Source organism: Pinus tabuliformis, chromosome Q (genome assembly GCF_031772625.1).
Source record: "Pinus tabuliformis cultivar Carrire ecotype Pingquan chromosome Q, CPIR1, whole genome shotgun sequence".
NCBI classification, from domain to species: Eukaryota; Viridiplantae; Streptophyta; class Pinopsida; order Pinales; family Pinaceae; genus Pinus; species Pinus tabuliformis.
Window position 1 is genome coordinate 100,429,054 of NC_142296.1, and position 20,366 is coordinate 100,449,419.

Genomic DNA, 20,366 nt, shown 5'->3' on the forward strand with positions numbered 1-20,366 from the left:
TTTGGCTTTCTCTGGTAACTTGAAAACTCTGTAATAAGCATTTAATTCCTTAGCAGATATGATGGGGAGGGTTGTTCTTGTGAACTGTTCTATGCTTATTAGAAGGGGAATTACCTATGAACACTAAACAACTTAATTTCTCACAGATGCAAGAGATTTCTGGAGTTAAGAGACAGATCTACAGAGATTCTGCATGTATTTTATTGCTTGTTTTAGCTGCTCATATGCATGTTTTATGTTCCTTACATTTTTGTGAATTTTTGAGACTGCTTAAGATATACATAAAAATGGTTCTGGTTGGGATTGAATTTGATTGGAATTGTACTCTTTTTGATATGTTTGTTTTGATCCCGAAGTGATATCATTTTTGAAATGTCTTGTTAGTGAATAGCAATTCCAGTAATATTTTATGTTGACTGCTAATCTTGTATGCCCTTCTTGTTGCTTTTGTCTGCATTTCAATTGTTTTCATTTCTTGGAAGAATGGTCTGGGCATGTATTCATGTATGCCTTTATGATTAATTACATTTTTCTTTGAATATTCATTGAGGCTGTGATTTGACAAACAGTATGCTATATTTGGATTCTAGAGTGCCGGCTATTTATAATTTGCAGATTTAATAAAGCCATGGACATGAAGGGTCTACACTATGAACTTTTGAAACATTAGCTAGGTTCCCTTGTCTACCTCATTAAAGATACATATTCAATAAAGTAGCATGTTCAGGGATTCCTCTGAACTAGATCTTACATCTCATGCATTATTTGATAAGTTTGGGAAGTAATAGGTGTGAAAATTTCTAAACAGAAATTCTATTACTGCAGCAACTGATCTATTTTACCTACTTATTTTCCAATAAGTTATTTACAAAATCCCTTCATTAAATATTAAAATAAATTCTACTGTAGATATCACACCATTATATAGAAACAAATACATGCACAAGAATCAAACACATCGACACAGTTATTTTGGACAATTGTCCCCGGAAAAACCCAATGCGGGAAAACCAGTGCAGCAGAGGAGGGTTTTATTAATCAGCTTTCTTGAATACAACTAGGGAGCCAACTGGCTTACCCAACAAAGATAACCACAAAAATCCTCTGACGCTTTCTCTAGGCTCAACGTCAGCCCAGCTAGCCTTTGCGTAGCTCCCAGACCCTCTGCCTCACTGCGTCAACACTTGGCCTCTCTGCGTCACCCATGTAGGCCCTCTAGTTACTGTGCAATCCAACTGCCTCTGCATCTTTCTGATTGGCTCTACGTCTGCCTTTCTGATCTTTGCACTAGTCCTCAAGCACTATCCTTGCCTCTTTGCTATGTACCCACTGCCTCTCACTGCAATCTAGACCACTAGTTCGAATTTCTTAGCAAGCCCACTCCAGAAATCGAACTAACTGGTCTCCCTCAGTGTATCTCCAACTGATCGGTCTCCCTTAGTATATCTCCAACTGACACTCAAGTTTTCTCTTATACTTTTCCTGTTGATGAATCAACGGCCTAGATTAAGTCTCTAATCAACGGATAAGATTAAAATAGACTTGATCCTTATCTCTTAGAAGCTTCTCATCGTTATTTTTCTAAGTTGAGACTTAGAACTCTTTAAAAATATTAATTATTTTAATAACTCCTCATCTGGATGGAATTTTCCAAAACGATCTCTGGGTCTTAGAGATCTCACGTACTTTAGCCTCCCCACCAATTTTCATGGCTAGAGCACATCCGATGCTACCCCAAATCAACACTCCCTCTTAGCGAGGAATGTGCTCTAGTAATGCTCCAACACTGAACATCACCCTGATCATCCTACATCAGTACCTGTGCTGATGCTTGACCTGCTGCCCAACATCCTCTGCACTGTTGCCTCCTGTTCTGCTGCCCAACATCCTCTGCACTGTTGCCTCCTGTGCTGCTGCCCATGGCTCTACCACTGCCACTGCTACATCTGTATTGCAGCTCCCTCTGCATCCGTGCTGCTGTTGGTCCTTCTTCCCAACACTGCATGTGCACTGCAACTCTCTCTCAAATGCTGCTCATAGCACTGCAACGCCTGATACTTATCCATTTCTTCTACTGAAATGGATTCTTTACCATCCCCATCTTCTCCCTGAAATAAGTGAACTTGGTTCTTCCAAAGGCCTTGGTGAGGATGTCTGCCCCCTGTTCTCCTCTAGGAGTGTTTCTCAACTGCACAACTCCTCATTGGACATAGTCTCTGACAAAGTGACACTGAATATCAATGTGCTTTGACCGATCATGAAATATTGGATTCTCAGAGAGCTTGATGCAACTTTGATTATCACACATGATCCTGGTTGCTTCCATCCTTCTTCTGAATAGGTCTACAAACAATTTTCTAAGCCATATGGCTTCACACGAAGCTGTGCTAGCAGCCATATATTCTGCTTTGGCTGAGCTCAGAGCTACAAATTTCTGTTTCCTATTGCACCAGGAGGTCATCCCCGATCTAACGTTGAAACAGTACCTAGAGGTACTTTTCTGATCTACTAAACTTCCAGCCCAATCTGCATTAGTAAACCCACTTAGTCTAATGTCATTGCTTCTGGTGTATAAGAGTCCATACTCGACTGTTCCTTGTATATATCTGAGAACATGTTTGGCTGCTACCCAGTGCGCCCTCTTTGGTTCCACCATGAACTGACTGAGGGTGTTGACAGCGTAACAAATGTCTGGCTTGGTATTGACCAGATACATCAGGGACCCTATGAGCTGCCTGTATAAGGTGGGATCAACATCCTTGTCTTATGATGCATCTATTTTCTTCCAGTTGGTGATCATTAGAGTAGCCATAGGCCTACAGTCCTGCATCCTGAATCTCAGAATTTCTGTGGCATATTTCCCTTGTCCAAGGAAGATATCCCCTTTCTGCTGCCAAACTTCCAACCCCAGGAAATAATGCATCTGTCCCAAATCCTTCATGTTGAATTTTGTAGCTAGATTCTTCTTGCAGTCGTCGATGAGCCTAGATGATCCTGTTAGGAAGAGATCATCCACATATAGTACTAGGATTAGAGGCTTATTCTCTACAACCAGATAGTAGAGATTTGGATCTGTGTCACTCTTGATGAACCCCATCTTCTGTAAGTAGCCATCAATTCGACCATACCATGCTCTAGGTGCTTGTTTAAGCCCATATAAGGCTCTCTTCAATTTGCATACATGAGATTTATTTTCATGTGTCTCAAAGCCTTCTGGTTGTTCAATGTATACTTCCTCTTCTATCACTCCGTTCAAGAATGCCGTTTTGACATCCATCTGATGAATCTCCCACCCCATCTGTGCTGCAAGGGATATCACAGTTCTAATAGATGTATACCTGGCTACTAGGGTGAAGGTCTCTTCATAGTCTATTCCTTCCTTCTGAGCATACCCCTTAGCCACAAACCTGACTTTGTATTTTTCCACACTGCCGTCTGCAGCGTATTTGATCTTGTAGATCCATCTCAAACCTACCACTGATTTGTCATGAGGCTTAGGCACTACTTCCCAAATATCATTCACCATTATAGAGCTGTATTCCTCTACCATCGCATCCATCCAAACTTGATGTTGAGCTGCCTCCTGAAAACTGGAAGGTTCCCCATCCTGAGCTACTAAGGCCTGATATCTATTCGACTGTCTTCGCTCCCTTTTATTGTTCCTGGGTGCACCGATGAAATCTTCTGCATCCCGCAGAATCTGTCGGAGTTCTCGGCTCGTTCTTCCCCTGGTAGTAGGTGCATCTGTTAGCTCTTCCTCTTCCTGTGATTCCTCTTGTTCTGAAGGAGAATTCTTGGTACTGGCTTCCGTTGGTTGAAGTGGTTTGACCAACGGCTCATCTTTTGATTGCTCCTTGGAAGGCATTTCTTGAGATTTTCTGAAGGCCCTATCTTCCATGAACTTCACATCTCGTTGAACTACTACCTTCTTGCTCCCTGGAAGATAGATTCTATATTCCTTAGCGTCCTCGCTATATCCCACTAGATATCCTTTCTCTGTAGTTTGATCTAACTTATTCCTCTTCTCCTTGGGTATACGACAATATGCTGAACTCCCAAATATCCTGAAATGGCTAACTTCAGATGTCTTCTTGGTGAAAAATTTCTCTGGTGTAATCTTGCCCAATGCCCTATGAGGAGTTCTATTCTGGACATAGACTGTCGTGCTACATTCTTCTGCCCACAGGACTTTTGGCATATCTTGATCATACATCATAGCCCTAGCTGCTTCCACGATAGTCCTGTTCTTCCTTTCTGCTACTCCATTCTGCTCCGTATTTTAAGGAGTTGTCCACTCTCTTCTGATGCCCTCCCTAGTGCAAAAATCAGTGAAGTCCTTGTCGACATATTCTCCACCATTGTCTGAGCGCAATTCTAGGCCTGACCCAAGGTGTGTGCAAGGGGAAGGGGCGAGCTAGCCCTATGTGGACCCAGCTGGGAGAAATGATGAAAAGGGAAGCAATGAATGGAAAAGGGGGTAATATATCCGGATAAGGGAGCGGGACCACACAACCAAAATCAGGGTTTCCCATGAAATACCATCCCTAAAGCCAAATGGTCAGTAGAAGAGATGCCAAGGGACTAGAATCCAAGGTTAGTACCCAAACGGGTCTAGGGGACAAAAACATCGACCTAGCCCATTCTTTCCACTGAATCCCCCCATTAATCCATGCCTAGAAGTGTCCATGATAAGCAAACTACAATACTCAATTACCAAATGACAAGGCATACCTTTGGGTTCGAGAGGCCCACCTTCAAACATACGATCATGGCAGATGGGTGAGGGACCACATGGCTAGCTCAAGTGGCAGAGAAATGGCACAATGAGCTAGCTGGTTGCTGGTGGCTATTGACTTGGGACCATCTTGGAGAAAAAAATAATTCTTCTATGGATATCAACCACAAAATGGTGGGTAACACTTCCCTCTGCACATTATGAACCCTATTTACCATCTCCCCTGACTGAGTCCACATGACCAATGGGTCCAAGGTGCCAGCATACCCCCCTCCCCTTGCCCACATATCTAGCTTGGGCTTGAAAGCGATGGCTCAGAGGTTGATGCAACTAAAAGAAAAGTTAAACATATATCATGGCCGTAAGCAAGAAACAAAAGAAGAAAAATATAAAATGCAAAAGATGGCCGAGACACTAATGTTAGTGCGTGGGCAAAAGCCAAGTATGAGATCTACCGCTTATCATTATGATGGCTACCACTTGGTCCTTGGGGCCAATGTTGCCCCACTACATCATTAAAATGAACCCTTGCATGTCCCAACCCCTGGTGGGCGATGAAATGCCCCACCTTTAAGGGGGTAACCACTGCTACACATCATTCACAACATGCTCTCATTTCCTAGAGTTTTGAGCAGTAATACAAAGAAAAATCAAGAAAAGGAAAAAGGCTTTAAGAGGGGTGGGAAAAAAGGTTGGGGTAACTCATGCATCTACGATTACCCCCTCCTCACATTGTATGCCCAATATGTGGATTTACTCATCATTGCTACCCCTTTGACCATGGCATATGGCTCTGAAACCCCTTTTATCCCCCTTCTGTTCCATCATTATTCACATGCCACCTATTGATTAAAGGATGTACTAGGGACCTGTCTTTCCCCTTAGGGGTTGGGAACACCTAATAGGATCATCTATTAGCCACTCCTACTTAGGGAGGTAACACTATTACGTGATCAAAGCCCCAAATTTGGAAGGGAAGGCCCATATGAAGTCTCAATTTTCCCTTGACTAACAAGCTTGGTTCACTTAGATGCACTAATGATTGATTGTACCTAATGGTGAAGATTCAACAAAGGACATTGTGTGATCGAAAGGTGATTTCATCATGGGTTGGGCAACCTAGCTGGGGCCCAAGTTCACTAGAGGAGCATTATGACACTCCACAGGTAAAGCGTTGAGAGCCATGGGACTCCTATTACTTTTAAATCATCATTCCATTCAATGGGCACCTACAACACCTCCAACAGTCTGCACTTTGCCCCAGATTATCCATGAGATGATGCACTTGGACCGGTGTGCCCTAGCTGGCTTAGCAATGATCACATGGTTTGGCAGCCAATTCGTGTCCCATATGAGGCTTGTCTCACCCCTTGATACATGGGAGGGCTAACACCATCCTCAAAGCCCTCTTCGTTGGAGCTGTATCATGCTATTCTATCACTAGGAGACCCATGAGACCCATTTTGTGCCCCAAACACAAAATTGGGGTCCACAGGGTGATTTGCATGTAGATTTAAGGGAAAAATCCTAAATCATGATTTATGGATCCCTTTACACTCACTTTTGCACTAGAGGAGCCCAATGGATGCCATAGAAGGGCCTATGCATGCATGAAATCAAATTTTCGCCTCTTTTGTGGGTTGATTATTATGTTTTTCATTGCCTATGAGGTTGGCTTGCAACCTCACTTAGTGTTAGCCCATTATTTTATGACTTGAGGGGCGTTAGGCTAAAATTGGAGTGAGACAATTCCTATTCTCTCATCATCATCTCTTGGATAATTCTACTTAGAAGAATTTCGCACTTGTTCCTTCTTGGCTATTGGAGATCTTTTGGATGCATTTCGATGTTTGGCAGCTAATTCGATCTTGTCCTTGGAGGTGCTTCTTGGATAATGGATGGATATATTACATGTTGTCTTGTAAGTGCTTAATGTTGATAATTTTTTTTTTTGAAATTGTCTAATGTATGGAATTGTTGCTTCTTGAATGTGCTAAATTGTACCCTAATTGTTGAAAATCAATTTTTGAAGTGCTTTCTAGTTGAGTATTGCATATGTTATTCATTGTATGGCATGTAATGAATGTTCCTAGTGTGGATGAATTCTTAAACTCTTCGTCAAACTCTAATATCTTTTGAAGTGGGTAAATGCTAGAAATTGATACCTAGGGCATCAATTTATAGCCTCCTTAGAAACCGTTTAGTTCACCTTGAGCCTGCTAGACTCCATATTCCCAAAGGACAAGGCACTAATCCAAATCCTTAGTGGTCAACCTTATTTCTTATCCATAAATATTCTCTTGAAAATTTCGGTCCTCTTAAGGTAGGACGTCTAACTAGGGATTAGAACGAATTGGCTTGGGAGAGGTTTTGCGGGCATCTAAAAGCCTAAACATCATGCTAAGTGCCTTTGGTACTTGACTTCCAAGTTTGGTGGGCATCCACTTAGACTTTGTCCATAAAATCTCTTTCCCTAGGTGTTGCCCTAAGAGGGAAACCCTAGCTAGCCTTCCTCAACTTGGGGAATTTTTGAAGGTTGTATGAGCTTAGTATTTGTTGAAGTATATCACAAGAAACTTTTTCTCTTTATAGCCTTGACCTCGGGAGTACCTTTGACCAAGCAAATTCACAAAACCCTAGATCTTGTGCTCCTTATCCCTACATCTCTTGTAGAAAGTGAATTGCTCAAGCCTTGCACCACAAATTTGCTTCTTTCTTGAGAGATTCTAACCTATCACCTAATACCATAAGCCTAGAATACCTTTCATAGGTGATCATATTATACCAAGACTCCTCCCATCAATGAAAGTCCTTAAAGAGCAAGGGACCTTGGTTGTGGTGACAGTGGGCCATTGTTCCATTTTAAGCACTTAGTCTAGCTCTTTGTTTTGTAGGGTTTCCCTCTTAGATTTTGCGATAACACAACCTACTACTTTTCTGATTATCCACAATATATATCAGATACCACCCACCAACAATTTATGAATTTCCGGTTCACCAACGCATTCTGATATCAATCATACATTGTTTACCTCTTCATGCACCATAACTACAATTTCTTGGAATACCTAGCCCCTAGGTTAGCTGATTCATCCAATGTCGTGCTTCCTACTATTGAATGGATACCTTTTGTAAGAAGAACTCCAAACAACATGGAAATTCTATATTATATTCAATCTTTTATGTTAATACTTTTATCAACTTATCCATGAGCATCCCTGCTTAGAGTTATCCCAAAAATGAAAGAAATGAATGAGATATGGAAAACATGGAATTGGTACCTCTTAGAACACTGTACATTAGTCAAAGTCTATGGTTTCGAAGATAAGCCATACTTGCTGCCAAGCTTCCTCACACCCAGGATATTTGCATTAGAGCTTCTCAGGCAGAGATTTATCAGTGACTAGTTGCATTTTGCATCAAGGAAAGTAGCAATCACATTTTACTTACCTCAAGAAATTAGGCCATTCATAGCCAAAATGAGGAGAGCTCAAGATAAAGTGCAAAAGATATTGGAAGAACTACATTTTGCAAAAGGAGTAGAATGGGTATATGATCCCCTGGATGTTATTTACAATCAAAGAAGAGATAAGGGGAAAGAGACACACAAGCACTTGTCAAGGTCCATCCTAAAGAGAGCAACCAACAAATTGACTTTTGAAGAAGTCAAGGAAATACTCCTTCCAACATACCCACAGACTTTGAAGTTGTCTGGCACCAAAAGAACCAAGGTTGATGACACAAAGATAGACCAGGAGGGAGAGTCTAGCTCTAAGAGGCTCAGAATAGAAGATATAGAAGGAGATGACGATGAAGAAGAAGGGTTGGATAAAGCTTTGGCACTAATTGTAGTCACTACAGTAAGCCTACCAAGTAAGCCCATGATGCTAAGAGGCCCACCAATCATGGTGCAACATACATCAACAACCCTAACATCTTCAAAGGCCATGGATACCTCTGACATCCAGACTTGCAGGAAACCATTCTCTCTTATTGTAGAATTTTAAGATACAATGAAAAGTTTCAAACAAGAGATGAAGAGAGAATTTTAGCTTCAGTGACAGGAAAGATGGTGGACGCTCAACTGTTCAATGTCATGGATTATAAAAGAGACATTAAATTTGGGAGTCTTCAATGCCTTGGATCTGTCGCAAATACCTCTGCCTAACACATTAGTTTGTCCAAAGCCTTAAATGATGTCATATACAATGAGGATCAAAAAGCTCACTCATCACTCGAGATTGAGTGAGGACTATAACAAAGCAAAGAATTTGAGGATTCCACCACTTGGGTTTTGTTTGGCCAATTTTTTACATAATTTTTAACATCAAGTTTGCCTCTCCATGCCAAGTCTCTTGACCCCATGATGCATGTCATGAGGATGTAATCATGCTATAAATGAAGATCTCTAACGTCCTAGGGAAACTGAAAAATACACCACCTGAGTTTTATCTGGTTGATATTGTAGACCATGTTAGCGCTCAAACTAGCAGGGGTCCTAAAGGGGGATCCTAGAGGGGCAACTGCTAGGTCAAGGGCAACAATGGAGCAATAACCCACTGTCACCTCAGCTAAATCTCCCTACTCTTTACAGGCTTTCACCAATGGGAGGAGACCCAGAATGAAAGGAATCACCTAGATAAATGGGTCAACAAAAGGGGAAAGGATGATTCCTAAAGAGGCCTATTCATAAGAGAGGCTCAATATATGGCTTGCTTGCCCAAGAGGCAAGTTGAAAGGGCAAAGAGGTTAGGTTTAGGGAATGAGGCTTCTCAAGCAGGAACCTAATCCTTAAACCCTTATGAAGACTTGGTTTCCGAATGGTTTTTGAAGATTTACTTTCCAAAAGTTATGGGACCACACGGGACCAAGTGGACCCACAACTAGGTCAAGGGGGTGGAATTGATCAATCAAGGGTATGCTTGACCTAATTGAGGAGGAGAAGCAGATCAAAGGAAGAATTTTCAACAATCTCCACCCAATGATCTCAATGAGGACCCTAACCAAGGGAATCAAAGGGCAAGATTCAAACTCGTAGTTAGGGCTTGAAGTATCTCAAGATCCCACTGTTAAAATGGCTTCAAAATTGGAGGGCCCCTAGGAGACACAACAATGCAGTAGAGGCTAGGAGATCAAATTTTTTTGATGGGCAATTTGTGAGAAATGTGATGCCCTAGGTCCCCTATGGAGGCTAGGCCTATAAGGAAGAGGGAGAGGTGATCAAGAGTATGATTTATGGTTATAACCTATGGAAGACCAGTGCCTATTCCTTTGGGAGAAATGGAGTCAAGAAGATCCCAATGATTAGGATGGTTTCATTTAGTCAAGGTGGCCTCTAGAACAATTTCGCTTGACAATTAGGCCATGAGAAAAACTGCGTCAAGGTCTTTATACTTCAATGTGAAATATGTGATGATTTGTCAAGATAAATTTCAATGAAATATCTCTCGGAACATTCACTTATTCAAATTTCAAACATGGTCCATAACATGATGCAACTCTTTCATGCAAGAAAAGTAGCAAAATTTCGGCCTAGTATAGCGAAATTCCCAACATCATTAATGTGACAGAAAAGAATGACAAAATAACATTAAAAGAGCACTTACATGTGAGAAGAAGCATATCCAATCATCATAATATGCCAATATAGAAGCTCCAAGACAAAAATGAAGATATCCAAACATCAAAATTCATCCATCCATCCAATTTTGTCCTTCAAAGAGAATAGCGAAAATATCACAAGAGAGTATGATCAATCCAAATGATGATGAGAGAATGAATCAACTCATCATCTATTTATACACTTCCCATCAACTCATCATCTATTTATACACTTCCCAATGAATCTGATTTAGCTAATTAGGCCTAAATTAGCCCCTAAAATAAAATAATGTGCATAATAACAAGAAGTTTTGGTGACAAGCCTACCAAATAGCTCAATACTACATGAGTAAAAGCCTCTCAACAAGGTCGAATGATCAATTGAGTGAGTTGTTGGGCCTTTGTGGAGGCTTAATGAAGTCCAAAAGGGTGCCATAATGTATGAATGGACTCCCATCATGGTGGACAAGGAGGTGGCCCCTTATCCTCCAAGCCAAAACCTCTGGTGCTCCCAAGTGGGTGTGGGTGCACAAGGTCACCCACATGGGTCTACAAATGGATCGGAAATGCCTATAGACCACCTGTAAGGGTTGGAATGATGACATAAGCCCTACCTCTGCTGTGGGGAACAATCCTTTGGATCCTCGAACATCCGCCAAGTGTATGGTGCATCTGTGGAGCCGGCTGGGCATGGTGAACCAGGTGCATCATCTTCATCCAAAATGTGGAATAGAAGCAATCAACAAACACTACTGGGGATCCATGAATTCATCTTGGCTATGGTGGAGGCCCATGGCTCTCAACGCTCACCCTACAAGTGCCAATGTGGCCTTCTAGAGGGCTAGGACACCATATAGGGAGAGAAAATGCTAAATGAAGACCCACCTGCAATCCTGCATAAGATCCAATGCGTTCCCCTGCCCTCCAATACAACAAATAATTAGAATAATCAAGTAATAATGCTTATAAGTTATAGGATCAATGGGACACTTCATGGTGGCATGCCCTTCCATAGTGGGCTTTGGTAAGTACAAGTGTCTCCAAGCTCAAAAGGGGGCTAACCAAGGACCTTCTTAGGGGGTTTCAAATTCTAAAGGGGATGGCATGTCCATAGTACATCCTTTAAGAGGTAGGAGGCAAATGATATAATGATGGGATGGAGTGGGGATTAGGGGAAACATCCAGACCACTTGTCAAGGTACATTGGGCAGCTATAATAAGGGAAACCCACACTTGGGTATATAAGTGTAGGAGGGTGTTGATTTGGGGTAGCATCGGATGTGCTCTAGCCACGAAATTTGGTGGAGAGGTTGGGGCACATAAGATCTCCAATACCCAGAAGGGTTTGGACAGATTCTAAACAGTTCAGGAGATATTAAAATAATTAATATTTTTAATGGAGTCCCTAAGTTTAAACTTAGGAAAAATAAAATATTAATGTGTAATAATATGAAATTGTGTTAGAATGGTCCAAAAGACATGGATCAAGCCAGATCTAATCTTAGCTGTTGATTAGGGACTTAATCTCGATCGTTGATTTTTCAACGAAAAAGGTATAAGAGGAGGCTTGAGGGTCACTTGGAGAATATACTGAGGGAGACTAGTCAGTTCAATTTCTGGAGCGGGGTTAGCTGAGAAATTGAACCATTGGTTTGGAGAAGAGTAAGGAGGTAGCAAGTATGGAACAGAGAGACAAGAGATCAACGCAGAGGCAGAAGAGATTAGACGCAGGGCCAGAGAAAGCCACGCAGAGGCAGCAGACACTGCGTAGAGCCAACAAGGCTTGCATCATCCACGTAGAGGCTGCAGGAGTGACGCAGAAGGCCAAAGAGGCTGTGCAAAGCCTCAATAGGCTGACGCATAGGGTTTCAGGCTAACGCAGAGGTCAGTAGGGCCTACGCTGGGTTCAGAAGAAGTGCTGGAAAATTTTTCTATTTGTGGGTAAGCCAGTTTGGCACCCTGTTGTACTAAAAGATTGTTGAATAATAAAATCCTCCCTTGCTGCACCGGTTTTCCCACATTGGGTTTTTTTGGGGACATTAGTCCAAAATAACTGTGTCAATGTGTTGATTCTTGTGCATCTGTTTGTTTCTGTATTACGGTGTGATATCTGCAGCAATATTTATTTTAATGTTTGTTGAAGTAATTTCATGAATAACTTATGGTGAAATAAGTAGGAAAAGTAAATCAATTGCTGTAGTGATCGAATTTTCACATGATATCAGAGCAAGTAATCAGAGATAGAAAGGGAAAATCAGTTATGGTTCGAGACCATGATGCAGAGGCATCTACCTCAGGGGACTCACGCAGATTTTTAGTAGATTGCACAAGAGAAAGAGATTTCGATTTCTCTATGTTGGCTTCCAGGTTGGAAGAAGTGGCATGCATGACTAGTGCTGCATCATCAAAAGTATGGTATATATACAGTGGAGCCTCCTCGTGGCATATGACGAGAATTAGGGAATGTTTCTTAGAGTATCGAGAAGAGAAGATGAACTTTCAGATCACCATGGGGAACAAAGCAAAGTGTACTCCAGTAGGAAAGGGTACCATAGTTTTTCAGACAGAATTGGGAGAGCGGTTCCGTGCCACAAATGTGCTGCATGTACCAGGATTGGGGATGAACTTACTTTCTGTGTCACAACTACAAGGCAAGGGCTATGACGTCTACTTCATTAAGGAAAATGTATATGTCAAACACCCAAGATGGAAAAAGAAAGTGCAGATCGAGATCAAAAGTAATCGGTTGTATAGATTACAACTAGAATCTCCAATGGCACTAATAGGCAGTCATGGGGACAAGGACTTTAACGAACTATGGCATAGAAGGATGGGTCAGTGGCACCATGGAGCTGTGAGAATTCTTAGGAGCACTGTAACAGGTGTTCCGGATCTGAGTACGGAACGAGATGATGTATGCAGGGGATGCGCTCTAGGAAAGTATGCCAAGGCGACATTTCCTAGGAGCAAACACAGGGCCAAGAGTGTACTAAGATTGATACACTCAGATATCTGCGGACCTATGTCTGTCAAAGCTCTCAACGATGCCAAGTATTTCCTTACCTTCATTGATGACCACTCGAGGAAAACTTGGATTTATTTTTTGAAAACCAATGTTGCATTTATCGTTATCGGGATAATATCGGCGCGCGGAAAAAATTGCAATTATCGGGAAATAATCGGAAACAATAGGGAAAAAATCGTTTGGTACAAAAATATTCATTTTTTTATTTTATTTTTTTTCAATTTTTTTAATATCTAAACCATCTACAACATAAAATAAATACATTGACACATAAATATGATAAAAGAACTAATATATAAGATGTTTAATATCATTTCTAGTGATAAAATCACACATAACATTGAATCATGTCCTGAATAGTAAGTCCTGACTCTTGATTCCCAACTCAGCCGCAAAATATCAACAAAAAATATAATAATGTATCTCATCATGTCATAATGTCATATACAATAAAATGAAGAAAATAACTAAAGTCTAATCCTATTGATTTCCTATGCCCCTCTTGCGAGAAAATGCCACAGCTTTCCCTTTCCCTCTAGATGTAGATGCTGGTGCTGGTGGAGTTGGCAGTGGAGTCTGCTATGCTCTAGAAGCCGAAGAACTAGAAGTAGGAGCTATAGGAGGTAGACCACGTCCTCTATTTGTGGCAAGGGTAGCCCGGGCAGGTGGTGTCACCTGGAAACATTACAATCTCCCAATCCTGAAACCCTGAAAAACTGATAAGTCTGTTGGATTTTGAATGAAATCTAAAATTCTACTTTCTCCATATGAAATCCAATGAGGCCGGAACCACTCTCAAACATCTTGAGTCATTTCATGGTAATGTTAAAAATTTAAGTAAAAGGATGAAAATGAAGATTAATGAGAATGTCACTTTTACTTTAAGAATTTAACATTACCATGAATAGCATATCAATACTAGGGCCTAGACTTGATCATTAAGCTGCTCCACTCAAAAATTATTTGTTTCTTTCAAAAAAAATTGCATTTCAAACATTTAGCATCCCTTAAAAAACCAAAAAAAACATTATAAAACCTCGCTGCTAGAGACCCCCACGATAATTTCGATTGTTATCGCGATAAATTCGAATTTATCGTGATAATTTCAAATTATCGCGATAATTTCATAAAAATCGTGCAAAAAAAATTACCGGCGATAAATTCGTATAAAAATCGCGATAAAACGATAAAATCGCGATTTTATCACGATTTTCACAACACTGCTGAAAACCAAGGATGAGGTTTTCTGTCGATTCAAGGAGTTCAAGGCTCTAGTGGAGAATCTGACTGGTAACAAAATATAAATCTTGCGCTCAGATAATGGTGGAGAGTATGTCGATAAGGACTTCACTGATTATTGCACTAAGGAGGGCATCAGAAGAGAGTGGACAACTCCCTACAATCCGGAGCAGAATGGGGTCGCAGAAAGGAAAAACAAGACTATTGTATAAGTAGCTATGGCCATGTTGTATGATTAGGATATGCCAAAATTCCTGTGGGTGGAAGCATGCAACACAACTGTCTACGTTCAGAACAGGACTCCTCATCGGGCATTGGGCAAGATTACTCCAGAGAAAGTCTTCACTGGGAAGACGCCTGAAGTCAGTCATTTTAGGATATTTGGGAGTTTAGCATATTGCCGCATACTTGAAGAAAAGAGGAAGAAGCTGGATCAGACTGCAAAAAAGGGGTATTTGGTGGGATATAGCGAGAACACTAAGGCATACAGAATCTATCTTCCAGGGAGCAGGAAGGTAGTAGTACGACGAGATGTAAAGTTCATGGAGGATAGAGCTTTCAGAAGATCTCGCGAAATGCCTTCCGAGGAGCAGTCGAAAGAGGATCCGTTGGTCATGCCTCTTCAACCAACGGAAGTGAAGAATTTTTCCTAAGAAGATTCTCAGGATGAGGAGGACGAGTGAACAGAAGCACCTGCTAGCAGAGGAAGAACTAGCAGAGAACTTCGTCAGATTTTGCGTGATGCAGAGAACTTCATCGGTGAGCCAAGGAACAGTAAGAGGGAGCGAAAACAGCCAGACAGGTATCAGGCGTTAGTAGCTCAGGATGGGGAGCCTGCCAGTTTCAAGAAAATAGCTCAGCATCAGGTCTGGCTAGATGTGATGGTGGAGGAGTATAACTCCATAATGGTGAACGATGTCTGGGAGGTGGTGTCAAGGCCTCAAGACAGATCTGTGGTAGGTTCAAGATGGATCTACAAGATCAAATATGCTGCGGACGACAGTGTTGAGAAATACAAGGCTAGGTTTGTGGCTAAGGGGTATGTTCAAAAGGAAAGGATTAACTATGAGAAAACCTTTGCCCCTGTAGTCAGGTATGCATCTATTAGGACCGTGATATCTCTTGCAGCCCAGATGGGATGGGAGATCCATTAGATGGATGTCAAGACGACATTTCTGAACGGGGTAATAGAAGAAGCGGTATACATTGAACAACCAGAGGGCTTTGAAACTCATGAGAAGAAGTCTCATGTATGCAGACTGAAGAAAGCCTTGTATGGGCTAAAGCAAGCACCGAGAGCGTGGTATGGTTGAATAGATGGCTACTTGCAACAGATGGGGTTTGTCAAGAGTGACACAGATCCAAATCTCTACTATTTGGTCGTAGAGAACGAGGCACTTATCTTAGTATTATATGTGGATGATCTCTTTCTGACAGGATCATCCAGACTCATTGAAGACTCCAAGAAGAATCTAGCCACAGAGTTCGATATGAAGGATCTGGGACGAATGCACTATTCGCTAGGGTTGGGAGTTTGGCAACAGAAAGGAGAAATCTTCTTTGGGCAAGGGAGGTGTTGTCGCGCGGATTGACACGACAACGCTCAGACCGGGGGCTGTCACTTTGATCTCCGATCCCTCCGTTTAAGCCTGTCTCCCGCGGCTAAGGGGGGTAGTCCCTGTGAGATGATGAGACCAACTGTCGACCAGTTGGTTGGGAGACACGAGATACGATATAAAAAGCACTAAAATGATTTGATAAATTGAGCAGACCAGTGCCTTAAGAGATTATTATTGCAATGATTACTTGTTAAATGATAAGAAAGATGAATCGTGAACAACAATCATTTGTCATCAAAAGGTATCAGCGAAATCACATAACCAAAACGATATCCAGCGACTGAAATTTTTTTAGAAGATAAATGCTTAAAACCACCATGAGAATCATGAATTATTAACCAGACATCATATTCGTATCTCGACTTGAAAAATTTCAGATCTCAGCATGAGAGATATAACATGAAAAACCACTGATACTGGCAAAACTAATTTTCCACAAAATTTTAATATTTTTTCAAATTTTTTTAAATCTTTTTCAATTTTTTATTATAAAAATGAAAATTTAAAATCTAAAAATTTAAAATTTAAAATCTATTCTAAAACTAAATTAAACTAAAACTAAACTAAACCAAAATTAAATAAAATAAGTCCCTTTTTTATTTTTTTATTTTTTAAAACCAAACTAAGTCAAAAATAAAAAATCTAATTAAAATAAAAAAATTCTAATTTAAAACTAATTGCTAAATCTAAATTCTAAAACATAAAATTAAAATCTATAAAAAAAACAAAACTCTAAACTAAACTAAAATATAAATCAAAATCTAATTAATTACAAACTAACTATAATTGAAAACCTAAAAATAAAAATTAAAACATGATTTAATATATACAAAAATAAAAAAAAAAATAAAAAAATGTAAAATGTAAAATCTAACTCTAAACATAAACATTTTCCTTTTTTTTTTTTTTTTTTTATTTAATTGAAAATCTAACTATATATAAAACTTCAAACTAAATTAAAATCAACGTAAAAAATCTAAGTTAAATTTAAACCTAAAACTAAATAGAAATCTACATAAAAACTATACGCAAGCTAAAACAAAAATTCATTACGCTAAATAACAAAGGGTCGAAAGTTTATAAAACAAAGAAACTGATAAACGAAAATGAAATACGCGTGAACCCTAGCTACGCATCATATGATCTGACAGAACCTACGTATTAATCCAAACAGTATACATTACCTGTGCGGTGAATCGATTTTACCTGCGGCGAGTCTGTTCATATCACAATAAAATGCCAAACGCAGCTATTCAAAAGAGGAGAAAACGCTTGAACGAAAACGTAACCCCTAGCTGCCGACGTGACTTCGATTTGATGCTGGAGTGAAAGTCTAAAAACCCGTGGAACGCTCAAACCCCTGCGTGCTGAGAAATAGATGGTGATAGAGCGATTCGATTGAGATTGTTTGGATCTCACAGGATGGCAGCCGCGATCTGCGTGGATGATTTTCAGGTTGATGTCCCAATGTGAATTCACACAAATCCGTAACAGCTATTTAGCTCTTCGCGAAAACCTCAACACGATGTATATGTTGCTTTTCTGTCAATTTGCGTTTGAAATTATCACGCACAACACACAAAATGATCATATACGCTGCTATTTATACATTCCAGACAGATCAAAATATTGCAGTCAAAATGGTACGACGGGTATTCACGCTGGCGATCAATGCAGCGAAAAAGTTGATAAAAATGTTAAACGCTGCTACCAAAATAAACTCTCACTGCAAGCTGGCTCAGCTCTGGGTATTTCGATTTGACTTGGATTTGCTGGCTGAGCAGCTGCAAAACAAGAAAAGAAAACCCTAATGTTAAATCTGCATAAAAAAAATTTAGACCCTAGATCAGAAAAATTGAAACCCTAGGACGGTTGATTAATGTACAGATTCGGCCCCTTAACAGCCAGATTCAGCAATAAGTACGAAAATATTTCAAAGAACAGAAATTTTAGGTTTTCACTGTGAAGAACTTCAGAAAATCTCTCATGCAACTTAGAAAAATAAAACGAATGATAGACCCAGGATCAAATCCAACTGGGCTCAACAAAAAATGCTTGCGAGAGTTGGCTGGTTCAGCCAAGAACTTCCCCGAACGCCCACAAAATTCCTTCAAAAAATGTTTTCTGCACAGCTCAAAACAACCGTCAACAAAGAGGGCAAAAATGCTGCTAGGTTTCAAACAGTAATGGAGATACCTGCCATTACTTCAGAAACCCTAACAGCACCCAAACCCTAGCAAGTGAACAAGATACCTGTGCTCACAATACTCTACAAAAAGCTATTATTAACAGCTGAAAATAACATATGCAGAAAATTAAAACAATCTCACAGCATTTTAAGAGAGTAACACCAGCAAGATATGGACCCCAAAGTCTTCTTTTATTAACCAGAAACAGATTTACAAGAGAGCTTCTTCAGTATCTGACTCACAGATCCAATGATCTGAAATGACCACCTAAGACCCTATATAAAGGAAATGATCCCAACGGCTAGTTCGAATGATCCATGTAGAAATGATCTCGACCGTTGATGAGGATCAAGACATCTCTTGATCTCATCCGTCGATTTATTCACTTAAAATATTATTTTATTTTATTTTTTAAATTTTTAAATTTTTTATTATTTTTTATTTATCTCATTTTTAAAATTTTAAAATTATTTATTATTTTATTTCATTTTTTAATTTTTAATTTTTATTTATTTTATTATTTTATTTCATTTTTTAAATGGATCATCGAACTAAGCCTTCAGAAACATCACCTAGGACCTAGGACTTATGACTCACGAGGGGATTTAAAACATTTTCAACCCTCAAGACACATTTCATGATGACTTTTTACAATTTACATCTCCAGGGGACAAACCCACTTAATACAGACCCTCACAAAACACCCAGTTCTGCGACACAACTATAATCTAGCAGATCAACACACTAGGATTCTCCTAAAGTTCTAATGACAAAATCCATCCCGGCTTTGGGGTCAGGTTTGAAGGAAAACTCTGCCGATCCATGGATCGGTGAGACGAAAAACCTTCCGGGACGTAGATTACCACTAGAAAGTTAGGTCCACCTAGGCAATACACATACACGACTCATGTCTGCTAAGATTATTTACAATTCATACATGCAGACTGGGTTTACAATCAAAATGATCAAGCTGCTGATGACTGCAGGATGGCACGGAAACACTGATCAGGTGCTGCCCTTTTCTTGCAAAGAAAAAATGGGGTGTACTGCATGGGTAGTTGACCGGTAGAGGTCAACATCTGGCTCTACTTGGGGACACGTTGCTGCTTGCAGGAATGTGAGAATCCAGAATCTGCATCCATACAACACAAAAATAAGTAGCGTCCATCCAAAATCATCATATACATTAAGCACAGGAAAGATAAAAGCTCTTCATTTATTAACTATCTAATAACATGAAAAGTAAATCTAATCCTAAAACAGAAATGAAATGCTGAAAAGACAAGGAGTAGAGTTAGAAATACGATACAAAAGATGCCCCACGGCATCAGATATGTTCAATATAGTGCATACTGAGCATTTGCCTGCTTTCAGGCAAATCTGTCGGCTGCTTGTCGGATGTGCCATGTCCAATTCTGCATATAGTAGGACTTTTTCCTATCCGAAAATCAAGCTGCTCACGGCCGTCTGATGCATCAAATCTTCGTCTCATTTTCTTTCTTTTGCGCTTCTTCCTTCTGGCAGGTTGACTTACTGATGACCTGGAACTTTCTGTTTCAAAACTATCAGATGAAGTATGCGTGATATGTCTTTCTTTATCCTGCATCTGATCTTTGTCGTTTTTAAGTCTATCTGGGTCACCTTCAATTAACCATCTTTCAATCGAATCAATAACCTCCTCATAATAAGATGGAACTTGTAGCAAATGAGAAGGCTCCTGATCTATTGATGTAACCTGGTTTCTTTCATCTTCCAATTGCTGAAACCTTTGAACCTGTATTCTAATGGCATCCATCTGACTAGAGTGTTGAACCTTTATATCACTAATTTGTCTGGCATGATGTTCTTCCATGTCTTTTATTACTTTATCATTCTTTTCCTTTATGTCCATCAAGCAATGTTGCATGAAATTTATTCCTTCTTCATGATTTGCTTGCATGTCAGCCAACTGATTGTTA

The 20,366-nt window shown here is 40.1% G+C and overlaps 1 protein-coding gene across 7 annotated transcripts in view; it reads left to right on the plus strand.

Moving 5' to 3' along the window:
- LOC149218427 (uncharacterized) overlaps positions 1-20,366 on the plus strand; it is a 374,566-nt gene that overhangs the window by 109,942 nt on the left and 244,258 nt on the right. The window lies entirely within an intron of this gene.